Source organism: Schistocerca serialis, chromosome 4 (genome assembly GCF_023864345.2).
Source record: "Schistocerca serialis cubense isolate TAMUIC-IGC-003099 chromosome 4, iqSchSeri2.2, whole genome shotgun sequence".
Taxonomy (NCBI): domain Eukaryota; kingdom Metazoa; phylum Arthropoda; class Insecta; order Orthoptera; family Acrididae; genus Schistocerca; species Schistocerca serialis.
This window is the reverse complement of record NC_064641.1, coordinates 243816451-243837725: the sequence shown is the minus strand read 5'-3', so window position 1 is coordinate 243837725 and position 21275 is coordinate 243816451.

Here is a 21275-nt window from a genome sequence, read left to right as displayed (position 1 = left end):
AGCATCACCTGATTTAATTCGACTGCATACCATTATCCTCGTTTTGTTTTCGTTGATGTTCATCTTATATCCTCCTCTCAAGACACTGTCCATTCTGTTCAGCTGCTCTTCCAGGTCCTTTGCTGTCTGTGACAGAATTACAATGTCCTCGCCAAACCTCAAAGTTTTTATTTCTTCTCTATGGATTCTAATTCCTTCTCTAAAGTTTTCGTTTGTTTCCTTGACTGCTTGTTCGATGTACAGATTGGATGACATCGGAGACAGCCTACAACCCTGTCTCACTCTCGTCTCAGTCACTGCTTAGCTTTCATGCCCCTCGACTCTTATAACTGCCATTTGGTTTCTGTACAAACTGTGAATAGCCTTCGCTCCCTGTATTTTACACCTGCCACCTTCAGAATTTGAGAGAGAGTATTGCATCATTATTGTCAAAAATTTCTTCTAAGTCTACAAATGCTAGAAACGTAGGTTTGCCTTTCCTTAACCTATCTTCTAACATAAATAGTTGATAGGTATACGTTTTATACCTTCATACCCCTTGTGCATCGCCACTACACATGGCAGCACTATAGTTTTTAATGCTTTGGAGTCTAGAGTAATACCCAAGTTCTTTTTGTTGATTACTCACAATGTTTTTTCAATTCGGTATATTTCGAGCATTGTCAGTGTCCAAAACGTTTGATTATAATTGTGATCAGAAATTACTTCGGTATTATTTTCTATAATCCACGTGATCTGGCGGTAGTAGGAAAACAGTCTCACACGTAAAATATTTTCAAACACCTCTATCTGAACAACGTCCTCTCTCCATTAAATAAAAAAAAAACTATGAAGGCGCTGATAATCTCACTTCACAAGTGTGATTAAATAGGAACAGCACATTTACACAGTCCATTAGCGTTGTTAGACAAGTGACAGTTGGAAAACGATATTTGATCTGCTTAGCAAAATAGATACACACCTACCATATCAACACGACGCGAACATCGCATCTAGGTTACAAAATTATATTTTTGTCTTTCGTAAATTTTGTCACTTGTAATCATGTTGATGTGCCTGCTGCGTGTGACACCAGTAACAATATTGTGATGTACGGCACTATTACCCCCCCCCCCCTCCCATCGCCTCCCTGTTTCTCGGGGGTAAGCAAGACGGTGCTGCAGCCGTGGCGAGATTACCACTTCGCTTTGCCGAGTAGTACATTGGATCGCTTCCCTTGATACCCAGAGTCCGTGTAGCAAGCAGGCGAAGAAGGCGCCTTTGTAAGGCGCGTAGTAGGATCATAGGCGCTAGCCGTAAGATAGCAGAAATTCGTCCAGGATATGCGATACACTTTAGTTGTGCATATTTTGTACCAAGTAACTTTTCTTCAATGGAGTAAGGACTTGTCACATAATCTGCAATATTCCCATACCAAACACCTATACTCCACTGTTTCCGATGCACGGCCTGCCTGAGCCAGCGCACATTCTCACAGGCTCAGTAATGGATATTTCTTACAGTCACCTTCCCGTGACGTGTAAGGCTTCATCGGTAAATAGGACTCTGTGAAGAAAGAATCTATTATTCTGATGTTGCAACAAAACCAGTCGACAGAATTTCTTGCCTTTTCCGCGATCTCATTGGTTAATCTGCTGGCGAGTGACACGTGATGCGGATGGATGCTGCTTGCATGCAAAATGTAAACAACGAAGGGCTGACTTATTCCAGAGGAACTCGTAATTTCTCTGGAACAAACACACGAAGCACGAGCTGCAGCTGCCAGGGGCTCTGTTTCGATCGCCCCGCAGGCTTCTTCCTTACCCGCTTAATAGTATTCTAGTGCCTCTATAACAATTTTTTGCACATTCGTTGAATTGTCGTTCTTGTTCGAAACTGTCGCTTGAAATACGTAACGTGAGCATTTAACTAAACAGTTACATTCGCGTTCGTTCCCCACTCTCCTAAAAGAAATAGCATATCTAGTTTAACTTGGTTTTTGAAAGACATATTTTTAAATTACTCAGTACTCTACGCAAGCGAACGACGCAGATGGAATGAAAGCAATATTTCCTGTTTGCTGGCCACGCGTTGGTACAACAGTGTGTTTACTCCTTATCCAACGTGACATGTTTCCTTATTTTTGGGCCGGCCGGAGTGGCCGTGCGGTTCTAGGCGCTACAGTCCGGAGCCGAGCGACCGCTAAGGTCGCAGGTTCGAATCCTGCCTCGGGCATGGATGTGTGTGATGTCCTTAGGTTAGTTAGGTTTAATTAGTTCTAAGTTCTAGGCGACTGATGACCTCAGAAGTTAAATCGCATAGTGCTCAGAGCCATTTGAACCTTATTTTTGGTATGCAACTACGAACTTCCCTATAAGACAGCAACGGCTTCATATTCAAAATAAATAAGTTGTAAGTTCTAAATATTGTAATTACTCCGCAACTACACTGACAGAAAAAATAGCAACACTAAGAAGGAGTTGTGCGTCATAAACGATAGTTGTTAGGCGTGTTTCTACATTTGAAAGTTGATGTCTAGTCAAATTTCGCGACAGTCGCACAAGTGTGTCGTTAGGATCGGCACTATGAGGATCCAAATCAGGTTTCCTTCAAATATACCCAGTAACGGTCGTGAGTGTTAGTTATCTTCGCTGGTGGTCAAGAATGCGGGACAAGAATGCCTTTAAGGCGACAAAGACACCATTACCAACACCTTACTGAATTTGAACGAGATGTGGTGAGGTAAACAGCATTACTATATATGGGGGAGGGGGCAGTTATGTGTTGTGACTGCTTCTCCCCCTTCCCTGCCTCTTGGCTACCCTCATCTGTTCGAACAAAGAGTGATAAATTGTGGAATACAAAGTGGACTTGGTTGTGGGAACAGCTGACGCTTACATTGAGGTACAGTATTGACTGGACAGCGAGGGAGATTTGGGGTAGTAGGTAGACTACAATTTTCGAAAGGATGAATGTGTTGGAGGGTTACGGTAACAAATCAGTCTAAACATTCAGCTATAGTAGTGGGACGGCGGTAGTGGGTGTAGAGAATTAGTGTATTGACTAGGCGGATGAATATAATCCACTTAGGATTCTTTGGAAGATGATGGCCCCAGCACTGACGGGAGCATACGGGAGAGAGCTGCCGGCCGCGGTGGTCTAGTGGTTCTAGGCGCGCAGTCCGGAACCGCGGGACTGCTACGGTCGCAGGTTCGAATCCTGCCTCGGGCATGGATGTGTGTGATGTCCTTAGGTTAGTTAGGTTTAAGTAGTTCTAAGTTCTAGGGGACTGATGACCACAGAAGTTAAGTTCCATAGTGCTCAGAGCCATTTGAACCATTTTGAACGGGAGAGAGCTCATTGCAGGTGTTACATATTGGAGATTTTGCAGGTCTTGACAATCTCTGTGGAGGTTGGGTTTTTTATATTTGGTTACGTGGTATGGACTGTACTCGATACAGCAGAGGCAGCGGATGGCTTAGGGCTGGGCTTTGAACGGTTCGATTTTATGGCGTTAAATGTATAGGGGGACAATTATTGAACTATAAGAAATAAAATCGTCATAACTTCTGAACGGTTTGCGTTATGACGTTCAAACTGCACGGTTGGCCGCGGGGCATGACGGCCATTCGTGTGGTGTGAATATGGTTCGGTTTGGCGGCGAAGCCCAGTTTCATTTGGATGGGTTCGTCGATAAGCAAAATTGGCGCTTTTGGTGGACTGACAATCCGCATTTCGCAATCGAGAAATCTCTATACCCTCAATAGGTGACTGTGTGGTGTGCAATGTCCAGTCACGGAATAATCGATGCGATATTCCTTGATGGCACGGTGACTACTGAATGGCACGTGAAGGTTTTGGAAGATGATTTTGTCCCCATTTTCCGAAGTGACCCTGATTTCAGCAAGATGTGGTTCATGCAAGATGGAACTTTACCCCATATAAGCAGGAGCGTATATGATGTCCTGGAGGAGCGCTTTGGGGACCGCATTCTGGCTCTGAGCTACCCAGAGCCCATTGGCATGGGCCTCGACTGGCCACCATATTCTCGGATCTGAACATATGCGACTCCTTTTTGTGGGGCTATATTAAAGAGAAGGTGTACAGCTATAACCCCAAAACAATTGCTGAGCTGAAAGCAGCCAATCAGGAGGTCATCGACAGCATCGATGAACCGACACTTCAGCGCGTCATCAGAATTTCGCTATTCGTCTGCTCCACATCATCATCAATGATGGCAGGCAGATGGAAGATGTCATAACCTAAATCCTAATACATTTAGTAATGTTTACAGGTTGAAAAAGTGTAGTATGTAATTACGAGGGCAGTTCAATAAGTAATGCATTGAAATACATCAGGTTATTCCCCAATATTTTAGCTACACAACACTATTTTTCAATGTAATCTCCATTCAATGCTATGGCCTTACGCCACCTTGAAATGAGGGCCTGTGTGCCTGCAGGGTACCATTCCACTGGTCGATGTCGGAGCCAACGTCGTATCATTGGGCCAAACATATGGAAATCCGACGGTGCGAGATTGGGGCTGTAGGGTGTATGAGGAAGAACAGTCCACTGAAGTTTTGTGAGCTCCTCTTGGGTGCGAAGACTTGTGTGAGGTCTTGCGTTGTCATGAAGAAGGAGAAGTTCGTTCAGATTTTTGTGCCTACGAACACGCTGAAGTCGTTTCTTCAAATTCTGAAGAGTAGCACAATACATTTCAGAGTTGATCGTTTGACCATGGGGAAGGACATCGAACAGAATAACCCCTTCAGCGTCCCAGAAGACTGTAACCATGACTTTACCGGCTGAGGGTATGGCTTTAAACTTTTTCTTAGTAGGGGAATGGGTGTGGCGCCACTCCATTGATTGCCGTTTTGTTTCAGGTTCGAAGTGATGAACCCATGTTTCATCTCCTGTAACAATCTTTGACAAGAAATTGTCACCCTCAGCCACATGACGAGCAAGAAATTCCGCACAGATGGTTCTCCTTTGCTCTTTATGGTGTTTGGTTAGACAACGAGGGACCCAGCGGGAACAAACCTTTGAATATCCCAACTGGTGAACAATTGTGACAGCACTACCAACAGAGATGTCAAGTTGAGCACTGAGTTGTTTGATGGTGATCCGTCGATCATCTCGAACAAGTGTGTTCGCACGCTCCGCCATTGCAGGAGTCACAGCTGTGCACGGCCGGCCCGTATGTGGGAGATCAGACAGTCTTGCTTGACCTTGCGGCGATGATGACACACGCTTTGCCCAACGACTCACCGTGCTTTTGTCCACTGCCAGATCATCGTAGACATTCTGCAAGCGCCTATGAATATCTGAGATGCCCTGGTTTTCCGACAAAAGAAACTCGATCACTGCCCGTTGTTTGCAACGCACATCCGTTACAGACGCCATTTTAATAGCTCCGTACAGCGCTGCCACCTGTCGGAAGTCAATGAAACTATACGAGACGAAGCGGGAATGTTTGAAAATATTCCACAAGAAATTTCCGGTTTTTTCAACCAAAATTGGCCGAGAAAAAAAATGTGTTGCATTGCTTATTGAACTGCCCTCGTAATATACATTTTTAATATAGTTCAATAACTGTCACCCTGTAAATATTCTGTTTTTGATTAAGGGGTCAATGGAGGCAGGTGATTCTTTGAAAATGCTGACTACCTAGGTGGGATCCTGGATGTTAAGGATGAAATAAAATGATCGTATGGCACTAATGGCCGGGAGTCCCCACATGGGGAAGTTCGGCCGCCAAGTTGCAAGTTTCTTAACTGATGCCACATTGAGCGATTTGCATGCCGATGATGCTGAAATGATCAGGAGAACAACACAACACCCAGTATTCGAGCGAATGAAAGCCGTGACTCAGTCGGGAATCGAAAATGGGCCCATTGTATGACAGTCAGACTCCATGACCACTCAGCAAAGGAGGCGGCCTGTTGTTAAGGATGAAACGATGCCACTGAAATTAATTTGGCTAATCCAGTTAACAGAATATAGAGAGTTCACATTCGCGAGCTTCTTGACTTAATGCTCGACAGTATAATACTTTTGGAATATTCATTCAAATAAGTTAACTAATCTCTTCTAGCTCTCTGTGCCTCTCGTTGCAAGCGTTAGCGCTCCCACGTATTCATGACGAGGACACCGATTTCCGGCTTGTCGTTCCATGCTCGCTTCTTTCGGCTGCCGTCAGAGGCCTCTGACGACAAGTAAATGCGACTGCGGACCATGACAGCCCAATAACATCGTACATATCTCTCTCTCTCTCTCCGTGTGTGTGTGTGTGTGTGTGTGTGTGTGTGTGTGTGCACGCTCGCAATCGGCATCCGCACGTGAGAGGCCTCCGAATGCGGGTGTCAGACGTGGGCCGGCAACACTGCTCCAAATACCAGAGCCACCTGCCAGAATTACAATGGCACAGGTGCATGCTGGAGCTGGGCTCCTCTGCCGGCGGCTCCTGCTCGCCCCCTCCCTCCCACGCACTGCGTCGGCACGTGCTTTTCATAATGCAGCTGCCACGAGTGGCTATTCCACTACACGAATTCCACTCCTAGTATGAACGGTTGTTACTCGGAATAAATTCATGTTACCACAATTAGCTGCTTTGAGTGACTCAGGCTCTAGTGATGACTGTTTTAGAGTCAACGCAAAAATAAGAAAAATCATCTTGGTAAGGATAGATTAATATGTAAAACGTTATGTTGTAGTTAACAACTGTATTGGTCAAGAAATGTTACATCAAAACCTTTTAAAAATGTGGAACTTGCTGATGTACGTCCTACAGCTGTTTATAGACCTGTGTTGTTATGTGCTGTGAAGATCATACGGCACTAGTACAAAAGGTTTTGATGTAAATTTTCTTGACTATTTTACGTGCTAATATGTCCTGCCAAGAAGTTTTTATTGTAATGCACTTTTACGTAGACGTGAAAATTATCCTTCCTACCGAAATCAGTCATCAATAAAGCATTATTCACTAAACCCAGCTTATAGTGATAACACGAAATTCTTCAAATATATTAGAGCTGTGTACCACACCTAAAAAGAAATATTTTATATGTTGCTCTGCCGAACTGATTCTACATTCTAAATCACTCGTTATTTTAATTCAGACATTTTATTTCATTTTTTATTTCCACCACTCACTATAACGTCATAGTAGTTAAATTATCATTTTAAACATAATTTTAATTTCAATATTATCTAACGGTTATTTTCAAAGTTCATTCTTGGTTAATGCTAGCAATGAAGACTTAGAGGTGGAATCCACAAATTACTTAGCATTGATCTGGGTAAGAGATGAAGAAAACGACTACAAAGGCAACACAGAGACGCAGAAGATAGAAGACAACCCATAGGCGTCAGATTTAGGGACGATACGAGTTTAGTAGAAGAATTATTTCTGTTGCCTGTAGTGTTACAACAGAAAAAATTCTATAAAGCGCGTTGACACTAGTGCTGCCAGCTTAGCGGATTTTCCACTAAAACTGTTGGTTCTACCCTCCTTTTAGTGGCGAAATATTGTTTCTAGTGACTGGTGGATTTTATAGTGGTTTAGTAGAATTCAGTTTCAGTTACTGAAAATGCGATCTCTCAATCAGTAAGCTATTTATATGTTTCGAAATATGTTATTTCTACTTTATTTGACTTCAGGAGTATTTAACTTTTACTACGAAGGCAACGGTGATGCATTACAATGTGACATCAAACGAACCATTATAATCGATAGACTACGAGCGAGGAGTCCCTGTAGAATGAATAGTATTTAGTAGCACCTAGTTATAGTTCATTTCACGAGCGAAGGCGCGTTGCGCAGTTCAGCAACCGGTTTCAAACAATGGATGCTCATATGAAGTTTGGAAGGTAGGAGACGAGATACTGGCAGAAGTAAAGCTGTGAGGACGGGGCGTGAGTCGTGCTTGGGTAGCTCAGTTGGTAGAGCCCTTACCCGCGAGAGGCAAAGGTCCCGAATTCGAGTCTCGGTCCGGCACACAGTTTTAATCTGCCAGGAAGTTTCATATCAGCGCACACTCCGCTGCAGAGTGAAAATCTCATTCTGGAAATGTATGCTCACTTACCATAAAAAAGGAAGAAAAAAGAATTGAATTATTCACAGCCATGCATACTAATATACGCGTAGTGGGCCATTTGGGAGAGGTAATTAATCACATTCATGAAACAGATATTGAAAAAGTTCAGCTGCACCGAACTAAGTGCACCTCAGTTATAAAAAGTGTTAGCACCGCATTTCACTGACGTTCTAAAACAAGGTTACGAAGATCAATCATTTAGCTTACTAACTGATGATGGGAAACATAATTTATCCCCTGAATAATAATCAGATCCAGATTATTATTAAAGATTGGAGCTTCATCTACTGATATTGCTGTACATAAATACTTGTGATTGATTATAGTTTATTACACTAAATTACACCAAAGAATACTATCTTGACTTTGCTGAACTGCACGAGTGTAATGCTGAAGGTATTGTCTCTGCTATAAAGAAGACACTTAAACGAAACAACATGCGACTTTAAAATTTAATGGGCATTGGTACAGATAGTGCCTCTGTCATGGTTGGAGTAAATAACGGAGTATTTACGAAATTGGAAGAAGAGGTGCCACAACTGATTTTAGTACGTTGCTTGTGCCATTCATTGCAATTGGCTGTTTCACCTGCACCATGAGAAATTTACGGAGAAATTTGACGTTTTTAATTAAAGAGACATATGGTTGTTTTAGTCGCTCCTCTTCCAGACAATCTCTTTATAAGGAGCTACACAAAACCATCAACGATGGACACAAACCATTAAAAATAGTTCAAGCGTGACAGACAAGGTGGTTGTCAATAGAATCCAAGAATATACACGCAATAGTCAGAACTAAAAAAACATTTTTCCGTAGCTAAAGTGGGCGAAAGGTGTCACACGGCAGAGTTATTGCACGCTATATATACCAACGAGATTAATTACACTTATATTTTATTTTTATATCCAATATTAAATGAACTAAACAGAGTCAATAAATTATTCGAGTCGAAAGATACACATCACACCAAACTCTTTGATGAGTTGACCAACTGGATAGATATGCTTGTCAGGGAAGTTACGTTTTTTGCAAATAAAGTTAATATATTTACTCAAAATATTCGTGATTTCTTCGATCGAAGATGCTATCTGGGATATCGCTTTGAAAAGCAGTTGCTTGAAATGAGAGAAAAAGGATTACCGCAGGAAGATGAAGAAATGTTGCGTAATCGGTTCATAACATTTATAGTAAGTCTGATTGAAGAATTAAAAAACAGGTTACCAGAAAATTTGATGTTGATGAAAAAAATTTCCATAATAAATGTTGAAGAAGCATTTAATCACAACACAGAAATCTAACTGATATAATGGCTCAGTTCAATAAGAGTGCACAATTTACAGCAAGAGTGGATGATCAGTGGCGACAAATTCATGACTAATTCATTTGTTGAACTGGAACGAGACCAAAGAAAAAAAAATTGGAATGAAGTATTGCATTTCAAAGTCGCTCAAGGGGAATCCAGATTTGAGGAATTAGCGACTTTTGCAATTAATCTTCTAAGACTGCCTCATTCCAATGCCGATTTTGAGAGACTATTTAGCAGTGTCAATGTAACAAAAACCTAGCAGAGGAATAGAGCGAAGTTAAATATTTTAGCTGCTATATTAAGAATACGCTGTGATTCGAGGTTGGAAGGAAAATGCTACAACGAATGTGAAATTCCAATAAATGATGTAAAACAAATCGGTACCAAAGAATCAATCTGAAACCGACGATGATGATGATGCAGATAAAAATGATTCATCTAAAGAAGACAAATTCATTTAAATAATTAGCTGTTGTTTACATAACTTTTTGTATGTTTCTGACCTTGTCTTGCTGATTTATTTATTGTTTGTACATTTATGTTCATTTGTGAATATTTAATTACTTAATAATAAAGGTCACTAGTTACCAATATACTTATTGTTTTCTTTCATAATAATTTAAAAAGAAATTAGTGGAAATTTTAGCCATTATGAGAGTAGGGGCATTACTGTTAGTAGTTTTCTGGTGGTTTTTGCACTTGAAACTGGTGGGGAGCTCACTTTAATTGTTGGCAACACTGGCTGACATAGACAGAGTCGGCATTTTTCAGCGGCTGTTGTTCGTCTCTCTGAAAGAGACTGGTGCTAAGCTCTGATCTCACGTGTAAACTGTAATTCGTTTCCTAATGTGTGAGACATAAGTATATCTCTTAACAACATAGTGAAGCTATCATACTGATTACACCGGCTCGTACTTAACTGAGACGTCACACTATTTTCTTCTCAAAAGATTTGAACACTGTCAACGATCCATGACCTGATGCAATGTCATAGGCAGAAAAGTTAAGAAATGTGGTTTCATAGCATATTAGTGCTTTTATCTCAACACACCTGACAAACTTGGACACGGGAGGGACGAAACAAGAAGTAAGTGGAGGCATTTAAAATATTGTGACACAGAAATAACAAACAAGAGGAGAAGTAAGATATGACATGAAGAATATGCGAAGAAACAGCAAGAATGGAAAATCTTACCAGAAGGGATAGCTTGGTGGAAATGTAAAAAAATAAAAAAAAGTAATCTCTGGTAAAGCCATTTTAAATGTCCATCATAAGCTGTCAAATTATTTATACAGATAAACTTTATTTCATCATGTATAACACTGCACGTCAATTTCGGCCTGCGGTCATTTTCAAATGTCAGCAATTACAATGTCAACAAAGTAAAAATGTAAAACACTTTTTGGACATGGTTACACTATACATGTTAAATTGCTGTTACTCTACTTACATTTGCTTCGGAGGAGTATGCGTCATATTTAAAAACTATTTAGTACTATGTGGGAACAGACGGATACACGACGAAAATAAACATATAAATAGTCTGGCACATCATGTACTTCCCACAGGAAAGCATTTTGTGACACGTCAAATAACTGAACTGCTGTTGACAAAGGGATTTTACAACAGAAGATGAGTGACATTGGGAGATGCAATAGAGAAAACAGCAGAGGCTGGCAGTTAGGCAAAGAAGGAAAAAGAGATTCTAAATTTGATGGAGGACGAAAATATGATAATGCAACGAATGAACCGCTCAAAACTGCAAAGCAGGAACGGCGAAAGGGGATATACAAAGCTGTAAAGCCACACATAGCTACAACAAATATAGATAACGCTTTTATGAAAATCAAAGATGCCTTTCGAAAACAGAAAAACAGGTGTAAGAACAAGAACACAGATGACAAGGAAATATAGAGAAGAGCTACACAAAGGAAAAACTTGAAGCTAATATTATGGAAAGAAAAGAGGTGGTGTGTACTCGAAGCAAACATTTTCCAAACTTACCCTCTTATTGCTCGTGGTCGAATTTACAGTTTTTAAATATCAATATATTTCATTTAATTAATTAGGCTCAATTATATTTATTGGGCAAATATGTATTTGCGGCAAAGCAATCTTACAGCTCTTTCTTCTCTGATCATTGGCTACCTCTTACTGATCGCTATTTGTCATAGGTTTATTTTGTATACGAATTTGATCTTATTTACTTTTTAGTTAAATAACTGGAATGAAATAGCACCAGTTGCTAGCAATTTACCTTGATAAGGGAAAGAGTGACTTAATACTGTTACAAGATCGATGCTTAGATAATTTCATATACAGATCGTATTTATTTCCCAAAGACACACCTCACTGTCTCAATTACTCTTATGCTCAACACACAAACAGAGATCTGAGTTACATTTGGTAAACAAATCTTGCAGTTTCAGTTATAGTAATTATTACCAGCCGGGATTTTCTTGGTCTCTTACAACTGAATCAAGTGCGTCACACTGTTAGATAGTAAGGGGATATATGCAATGGAATAAATTACAGCCAACACATCCTGATGCAATGGTATGTAAAACACTATGTATCTAACAATGATAAAATAAACTTCAATACATAAAGATAAGGCTTAGGAAATGAAATCCAGCAACTCACTGGTTACCGTCCGAAAAATAACGCAGCATATAATCAGAGAGGTCTACGATGACTCTTGTTATAACAAGTAAATGAAAATTTATCGACGTAGCCTTGTTAAGTAGAACGTGCAAATATGGCCTAGCTATTCCGAAATTTAGAACGACCACAGGCATTACAGATAACTACCCCACAAGGAAAACATAGCAAATTCAAACACTTCAGAAGCCCAACAAAGCTCAGAACTGATAGGAATTTTATCAGTTTTCAACTATGACTTGGATATGCAATCTGTCTCTACGTTTACTCTAATCAAACTTAATCTACTGTGAACTGTATCGTGGCGAACTGCTGAAGTGAACTGGTACAAGTAACACTGGAAGCTAACTCACATAGAAACCAAGTTAAGTATGAAATTTTGTCATATTTAAACAATCTAAATTCCACCACCATTCCTTGTGCAATAAAGATTGCACCTATTAAATGATTTAAAATGGCACCATGTGCCTCTGCGCAATGTACACATTTAGAGGGCCACACGTCGCAAAGACTATGGTACTGCTGCTCATCACAATGGAACTACAAAAAAAAATCATTTTATGTTCAAAATTACTCTCAGTGAAAAGCTAGCTTCCTCAGCAGTGGCCAAAACATTGAATAAGGCCACACAACAATGATTACTGGGGCAAAAGTAGTGGCTATCACCAAACTAGTACAAAGAAAAACTTCTAAACATTGGAAAATGATACCCGGAATTTATCTCATCTCTATGTAAATCACGAATGACAATTGTTGCGGTTAATACTTCTGCACAAATACATTGAAATCTTAGTTGCAATGGTTGTTATACATGTGGGTGAGAAATGTTAATCGTTCCATAGTCATAAAGGAAGAGCTCGCGAAAAATTGAAATAAGCCCCACTAAAACATTCGGACTAGTCTTCTAAGGGATTTACCAATAACTGGTGACTGCTGAAGGTGCTGGAAACTTTGTGATTGAATCGTTTGTGGCTCTCGAGTGATTTTGCGGTGCAGTGCGCCAAGCACGAACAAAGGAAACATTAGTAAAATTTACACAAATCAATTAACCAGCTCATGAAAATGAAGCACCGTCCTTCCTCTGTGAAAAGAAAGACGTTTAGTTAATGATTGACGAGGGCACTATGCTGGTTGCCAGTACCTCGTGTTAACGGTCATAACTTCGTAAGTTCAGCCATCTATTGAGACAAAATTACTACAGTTGCCACATCTCCCAACGTTTCCCTATCTATAATTACTTTAAATACGACATTTTGTCCGGGAGCTACAGTGATATAACACATTTTTACCACGTTATCCCACCATACCCTGATACCAACGTGGACACTACGCTCTCTGGGACCTCCTTCTGCATACAGCCTAAGATGGCCTTCCCAGTGACCAATGTTCTCCCCGTCTGAACCACTATGAGGGTGAAGGGTACCATTGACTGAACGCCTGGACGGCCTCTCAGACCGTCGGCATGATGTGAAAGCTCTGTTATTCTCTTTGCAAAGCCTTATACACTGGCTACTATTTGCAAAATCACCACCTGTTACTCATCTTTTGTTAGTTCTACAGTTTCAACAGCCCATAAACAATCACACTTTCAATCACTCATTTACATGGGAAGGTAAAGGTAGGACACAGGAAGTATGACTAGTAAAACAAAATACAGCAAATTTTCCTTTCCAGATCCAGATGGCCATGGCGTGATAAAATCATTGTACGTAGCCGCTTCTTGCGCCATTTCAACCTGCATTATTCTTTATTGAGCAAAGGCCCTCGCCTACATTCCAAGAGCCAATGACCGACGTTAAGAAGATTCTTCGAGAAGCTTTTGAACTTGACAGAAGAGGCAATGACCGTGAAGTCGTTCACCTCCAGTGAACTGAAGTGAATAAATACGCGAGACGCAGTGGGCCCGAGAAGAGAAGAGTAGCAGTAGTTTTCAGTCAGTTTCGGTGCTGTAGACCGTCCTGCAAGAAGACACTACATCACACACAGACGCTGTAACGGAATAGCAAGCAGCAGCATCGGCACCAGAAGACAGAAGTTAAAAGGTATTTGAAGACTGATTTTTACGTACCCGGGTGACTCGTGAGGACGGGAAGGAGACGGCCTCACATCAGCAGTCACCTGCGAATTGGGATGAAGATATGACAGCTGAAGATTGGCAAGCGGGAGTCCGTTGTTCGAGTCCGGGACACTGGCCTTCTCCCGCCGCGCCGCTCCGCTTGCCGACGCATAACACACGCGGCCGCTTAGAGAAGAGAAACACTGGGACGCCACATCCGAGGTATCACCATCCGATTCACGACTTCGCTCTCAATAATTAAACGGGCCACCGCACGAGGCGCGTCTCCAGTCAACTGGGCGAGACGGCGACACGAGATACACACCGCCAGGCGTAATCAGACGCCGCCGCTGCCGCAGCAGATGCTTCGCAAACGACACAGCTACCGCTCTCCTAGCCAGAATAATCGAGTAAGGAAACAGTTGTACAAAAACTTCAATAAAAGTTATCTTATGTAAAAATGCTGTTTCATTCTACCTCATACCCGAGCCAAGGAAGAACCCACCCTGCCCCCATGTTGTTAAGAGAGAAAAATTAATTTATTTAGTATTTTCACCGTGTCATAATGCTTTAGTATCAAATGCCTTTGCAGTAATGCTCCTCCTGACAATTGACTAGCCTCAAAAGAGAAAACCCAGTTACATTCAGTAGCAGAAGTGTTACATTATGGAATTTATCTTGAGGGCTTAAATCGAGCGTACTGATAGTACCGCTTCAATCTGACAGGCAATATACCCTTAGACTTCAAAAAGAACCAAATAATTTCGAAACCCAAGATGGTAAACGTACAGGATGGGGAAAATAAAAATGGCCCAGAGGGCAGAGTTCCAGAGTACAGAGAAACACAGCAGAGGAAAGCAATTACGGTACTAACGTTACTATAGCAGATGTTAAAAATGACAACCATTCAGCGTTTGGCACTCTTGGGCCCTGGTCAGTATGTTCCGAAGGCGGATCGTTGGTGGACTGCTGGAATTTCTGCTATCTCATCCGAAATTTTCTGCTGCAGGGGTTGTTGCGATACAACTTGGACTTGAGGGCTCCCCACAAAAAGTACACGTATATTGACTGATCAGGTGGCCTGGGTGGCCAGGTAGGGCAGTGACCATACTGGAATCTGCTAACAGCACTGTCAGGTGTGACGACTGTGTAAATGTGCTCCAATTTTTGACCGGCTGTATGGGTAGTTGCTCCATCCTGTTGGAAGTAGCTGTAGGTCTTTTCCTCCTCCGTTAATGCTGCCACAAACGGTTTCAAAATCGTATCCACTCGTCTGGGCCACTTTTATTTGCGCCACCCTGTGTTGCCGAACCACCAATTTGTAAAGTCAAGGTTGTGAAATGCTAAAACAAATTATGTGCAGAAGGACCAGATACATGACAGAAGCCTTTCCTGGAGATGATTGGTTTCATTTTCGGAGGAATACAGGAAATACACAAAGTAGTACTGAACCTAAGGCTTACCTTACGAGATAGGATGAGGAACAGCAAATTGTGGTACTTGTAGATTTAGAAAAAGCTTTTGACAGTGCTGACTGGAATGGACTCTTTGGAATTCTGAAGTCATTAGCGATAAAATACAGGGAGCGAAAGGCTATGCACATTAGGGGGTAAGTGGAAGCAGGAGGGCAAGTGGACAAAAGCTATGATGGGAAGTTTTGGCAGACGTTGGTGTGGAATTCAGGATTAGAGCAGTTGACGATTGTGAAATCTTTGCGGGGTATGATTTGTGAGATGTTTAGATTCGGAAGTGACATGGTTTTTGGACTGAGGAATTTGGTGTCTGCACGCGATAAGATGAAGGAACGTGGTGAAGGAGGTGTTTTAGATGGGATGGGAATGGGGTTCGAAGGTTCTGCAGTGTGTAACTGTTATGGGGGTTCTATGGGTGTCGGGGATGGGTGTAGTGTCTGTACTGCGTGATTTACGGGGGTCTTTTAAGGATGCGCATTATAAGGATATTGCTTAGAAATGTGGGATAGGTTTTTCCAATGATTTCTTCTTATCTGGAGCTGGTGGAACTGTAGCTGACGCAGATGCGGCTTGTATAGTTACAGCTGCTGTATATGAAGTTTGCCATTTATTTATGTCAAAAGCATCAAACTTGAGATTAAAATATGTATATATATGTACACAATGGTGCTTATAAATTAACTGCTAATTTAAAATTTGAAGAATAAATTTAAGGAAACTAGACACAAAAGAAATAATGAAAAAGATGATTATCTAAGCACCTTTAGCCTAGTATCTGGCAAATCATTATGGCATCAGAGGTTGAGGACAATCAATCATCTTTCAGGGCTTAGTGTACCGTGGTATAAGTGCTGCGTTGTTTGCTAAACTCTACAGTCACAAAGGGTCGATGATATGGAATAATCCCTTTTTTCGTTGTCTTTTGACCTTGCAACATCTACTGTGAGCGTGTTCAGAATTTTCCAGACGGGCCATTCTTCCGTGAAACCAGCTGCTACATTTTACGATGGTGTCATCCAACGTTGTTCAGAGCTCATCTTCCACAAAGATAATTTGAAGTAAGTGCTGGTTTGCTTGAGCCTCGATTAGTTGTGGCTGGAACTTTTGCATTGGGGCACAAATATAATCAAGCAATGAAACAGCGGCAAACATGGTGACTGGCTGATGAATGCATGACTGGCAACAAGGATGACAACTGGCGATTCCTGGCAGTGAAGATGACGACTGGCGAACACTGGCAATGATAGCATTGACTGGCTGGTGAAAGTAATGACTGGCAGCGAGGCTGGTGACTGGCGATCACCGGCAGCGAGGGCAGTGACTGGTGAAGGTGATGACTGGCAGCGAAGATGAAGACTGGGGATCACTGGCGGCGAAGGCGGTGACTGGTGGCGTGGGCGATGGCTGGCGGTGAAGGCGATGATTGGCAGTGGTGACTGGCGGCAAAGGCGATGACGAGGACAACGACAGCGAGGCGAAGAAATTTTTCCAGTAGCGGTTGCAGTCCTGAAAGCAACCCATGCAGTTGTTTTTCTGAGGAGACGAGGGCTTCCAGCCCTCAGACAGCGCTACTCCATTCGTCTCTGCTTCCCTGATATTCTTTCCTTAACGAGTTACATGCTTGCAACGCCGCTAGGTGACCTTCAGCCACGCGGAGTGCATTGTTCATATTGCGTTGGTTCATCAGCGTATCTGTGACGCTTCATTCCTCTAGAATCACTTTACAGTTATTATATCCCAAATCTTGTCCTTAAAGTAGCGATGTTGCATCACGAAAGTTTAAAACTGTTCTCATTAACATAATTTGCAAAGTACAGTGAGACGCCCTCGCTAAACCCGCAGGACAGTACAGGTAGTTTAAGTTGTGGAAAGGGCCCAAAACAAGCGGCTGTCAGTTACACTCGAACATACAACCTTTTATTTGATCAAACATTACAAGATCAAAGAATTAAAAAAAAACAAAAAAAACACAGCTTTATTTTTGGAACTTACTTAGTGGCTGAATGCGCCGTACAATCTCATGCCTTTAGGGGAGGAAGACCACTTTAATTTAAAAATGGCTGAAAGCCAATAACTTAAAGCTCAACCAAAATCAGAAATTTAAAATGCAAAGCCTTATCTTAAAACAGTTCCTTAATTAGACTGAAGGCTCAAACCATCTGACGCCTTAAGGGCAAAACAACCTTAATCTAAAAATCGGCTAGAAGCCATACAAATACAAACAACAAGAACAAATAAGAAAAGGCAGTACACACAAAGGCGCTCAGAAGTTTCCGAGGGTCGGCCTGGAATTCAAACACTAATCCTCGCTTAGGTGAGACAGGCAGTGGGCCCAACCATTGTCGATCCGACGACAACCCAACCGACAGACAGTCGAAAAGGTAACCTCCGCTTCACCCAACCAGCACACAACAGGGAGTTCAATGGAACAACATAGAAGGTATTGAGCGCCAAATACAATTATAAATTGAGCTGTCAAACAACACACCATATTGGACAGCGACAACACAATGAGGAAAATACACTGCCTGAATTTACGTCAACGGGCAGGGCAGGCAACCGAAACGTTAACGGCCAGAAGGCAGAAGATTCCGCTGGTGCACCTCAATTCAAATAATCAAGTACAATTAAACTGCACCAGAGGGTGGCTAAAATTTGTCAATCTTGAAAACAGACATTGTTGCTCGCGGGAATATCCCAACAGCCGACAATGAACTCCAAACAACACAATGTGGACAGTCGTGACTTGCTGGTAGATTAAATCAAAACTCAACTTTCATGTCCAGGATCGGTGAGCCACGAACCTCGTAGCCATCAGAACAGCACCACACACCCCAATACCACATAGAGGCCGTCAGCGGGCCCGGCCGAACCACGCGCCATGGAGATTTTCTCGCTGCTCCACGCCAACCGACCAACCGTCAGGCCTGGAAACGGTGAAAGGACCAAATATACGTCGTTCGATGAGACAACCAATCTCCCTCCGTCGGACAGTCCACGTGTGTCGCCAGCGGTCGGCGAGCCCTGGCTGTCGGCTCCTCACCGGCGCTCCGTCCCCGACTTCACTGCTGCTGCGTCCCAACTGCAATATGGAAACGAGGCGGCAGTTGCGTAACAGAAGATGACAAACAATAAATGGGATAAACACAAGCCATGCTTGGCTCATACAGTTTCATCTCATAATCCTTCAATAAATTACCTGATTTGTGTTACCGAATGTTTGCTGTTCAGTTGTGATATGTTACTGTGCTTACAAATATGTGAAAAAGCTTGCGTCCTTTTCGTTGATATGTCGTTACAATGCCGTGTGTGTAGCTGTGAAATACCAGCACCAATGTTTTAATGGCTAAAGTTAATTATAAGGCCTCACGTGTTTTAGGACAATCGTTGTTAAAGTGTGCAATGAAGTATTTATGAAATTGAGGTACATAGTCCCAGCAACCCCATGTAATTTTCTCTTGATTAACATTCGTTAATTACCGACTTTTTCATCAACATCGGGACAATTTTGGAACCTCAGTGAGTTTAAGTGTTTATTGCTGTAGTTAATAAATACTGAAGATTAAAGGCGTTTTCGCGTTGCTTATTGTATGTCACCATTATTTCTTTACTAATGAACAAACCTTACTCTGATGACTTATTAGTTCAAAACAGTGTAGTTCTTACGGATTGGCGACCTTTCTTACGAGATGTAAATTAAAATAGTACATATCAAGAGTTTCAGGTACCCCATTTTAACCTACTACTATGTACCCTTGTGAATGTATAAGGAGTGATAAAAAAACTTTCCATTCGAAGACTGTACAGTACAGAACCGGTATATCAATGAGGCAAAATCACCGTGACCATTGAGAAATCATTCCTGCAATGCACCAGGTTGAAGGTACCCGCTCGGTAAAGCACAGTGTCCTGCTGCGTGAAGAAGTCCTTAACTGACTGCTGCACATCCTCATCCGACAGGAACCGTTGACCCTTCAAGGCCTTTCTTAGAGACCGAAGGAGTGATATCAGATGGGGAGAGATTGGGACTATAGGGCGGGTGTTCCAGTGGCTCCCACTTCTGCGTTACTACATTTGCGATTTTGGAACATGCTTTATCATGAAGCAGCAGCACGTTTTATCGTGTTCCATTGCATAACGGTGATTTTCGAACGACATGCTGCTCCATACACTATCTTCATTTTCCGAAAGATTGCCTTTGTTTGTCTTCGGCAGCCAAGAAAAGAATAACAGCACGATGGTCATCTTTGGGCGCATTTAGTGATGATGTAGCCACAGTTCACACTTACCACACGGACGTCAAACAGACACGAATGCAACACTAATCCGATGCCCACATGTCGGTGCTGTAAGAACCTTTCACTACAAATTATTTTTGTATGTAAAATTTTGTATAATGATTGAGTGGCAGGGACTCCATGTACCAACACTTACACTATCTGCAGAAATAAGCGAGGGCGCGTCCTTCAATTTTTTCGAGGCCAGACAGGAGATGTCTGGCTGTTCGCTTTTGTCTTTTGCTATCCTAAGCTTGTCATGTATGCATCGTCCTCTGCAGTTCTGAATAATTTTCAATATATTGAGCTAATTCTCATTGCAAATATGTTTGAATACTTTATTGTAATAACAGCCTGCATATTTGTATTAATAATCATTCTACTGCCAGTTCCACTTTTCAGACTTTTGTGGGAGTGACGCAACATTTCGATGTGGCACCGATACACCATTGGAATGACTTTGTTGCTAATTTTCAGTATCGTTTTTCCTTTATCGTAAAACTGAGTCTGCAGTCATTCACAAAACTAGTCCAAGAATTATAACTAATTGCACTGCATAGAGCGATTATCAGATCGTTATATGCACTTACATTTTCAAAAATTCCATCGGTGGCCATCTTTAGTTGCGCGGCCTCTAACTCACATTGCCTATATACTTGCATCGTAGTCACACTACTTAGCACACACGCTACAGCAACGCTGTCAATCAGAAAGTTTTTGCTCACCACTAATAGTATTATTAAAAAAGCTAAATCCTCTTCACTAGGTAAAAAACAATCAAGGGCATTTTCAACGAAAGATATAAGTCTGATGACGTATTACTGCAAATGAACAGATGAAAGGACGTTGCAAGTGAATAATATTGATAGCTGCATTACTACAGTTTATTAGCGCTGTGTTGTGTGAAATCTACAAAGACCATAATCGAACCAACTGCCCAGAAATTTTATAATACTTCGCAGATGACTAGTTTACAATAGGATAGGGATTTGGGAAGGTATGTCGTCTATTCGTCACCCATCTTCTTTCTTGGTCTCAATCTTGTGAATCTTCAACTTCTGTTCTTCCTGCTTTTTCTCTGCTTCTTACTTGGTTCTTGGTTCTTCTCTGGGCAGGATATGGAAATATTTATTGATAACTAGTCGCTTTGAAGTTCTCCTCTTAGTAACAGTTTGATAAATTGTTTGGGCATGTCATTTCTACTTTGTGGACGTTTTCTTTAGTTTTGTGCATCAACATGCTGTTTAATAGTGTTAGTGTGACTTTTACACATATTGTTTGCCAGTGGTGGCTTGCCCAAGCCGTCTTCTCATCGGGCCGTTTTTTGCTCACTCCGCTGAGTCGGGGCGTCCCAGGGTTTATGAGTGGTCAAAGTCTGGTGTTTGCTTGTGAGTCCCTGCACCGGTCCCTTCCGTGTTCCACCAC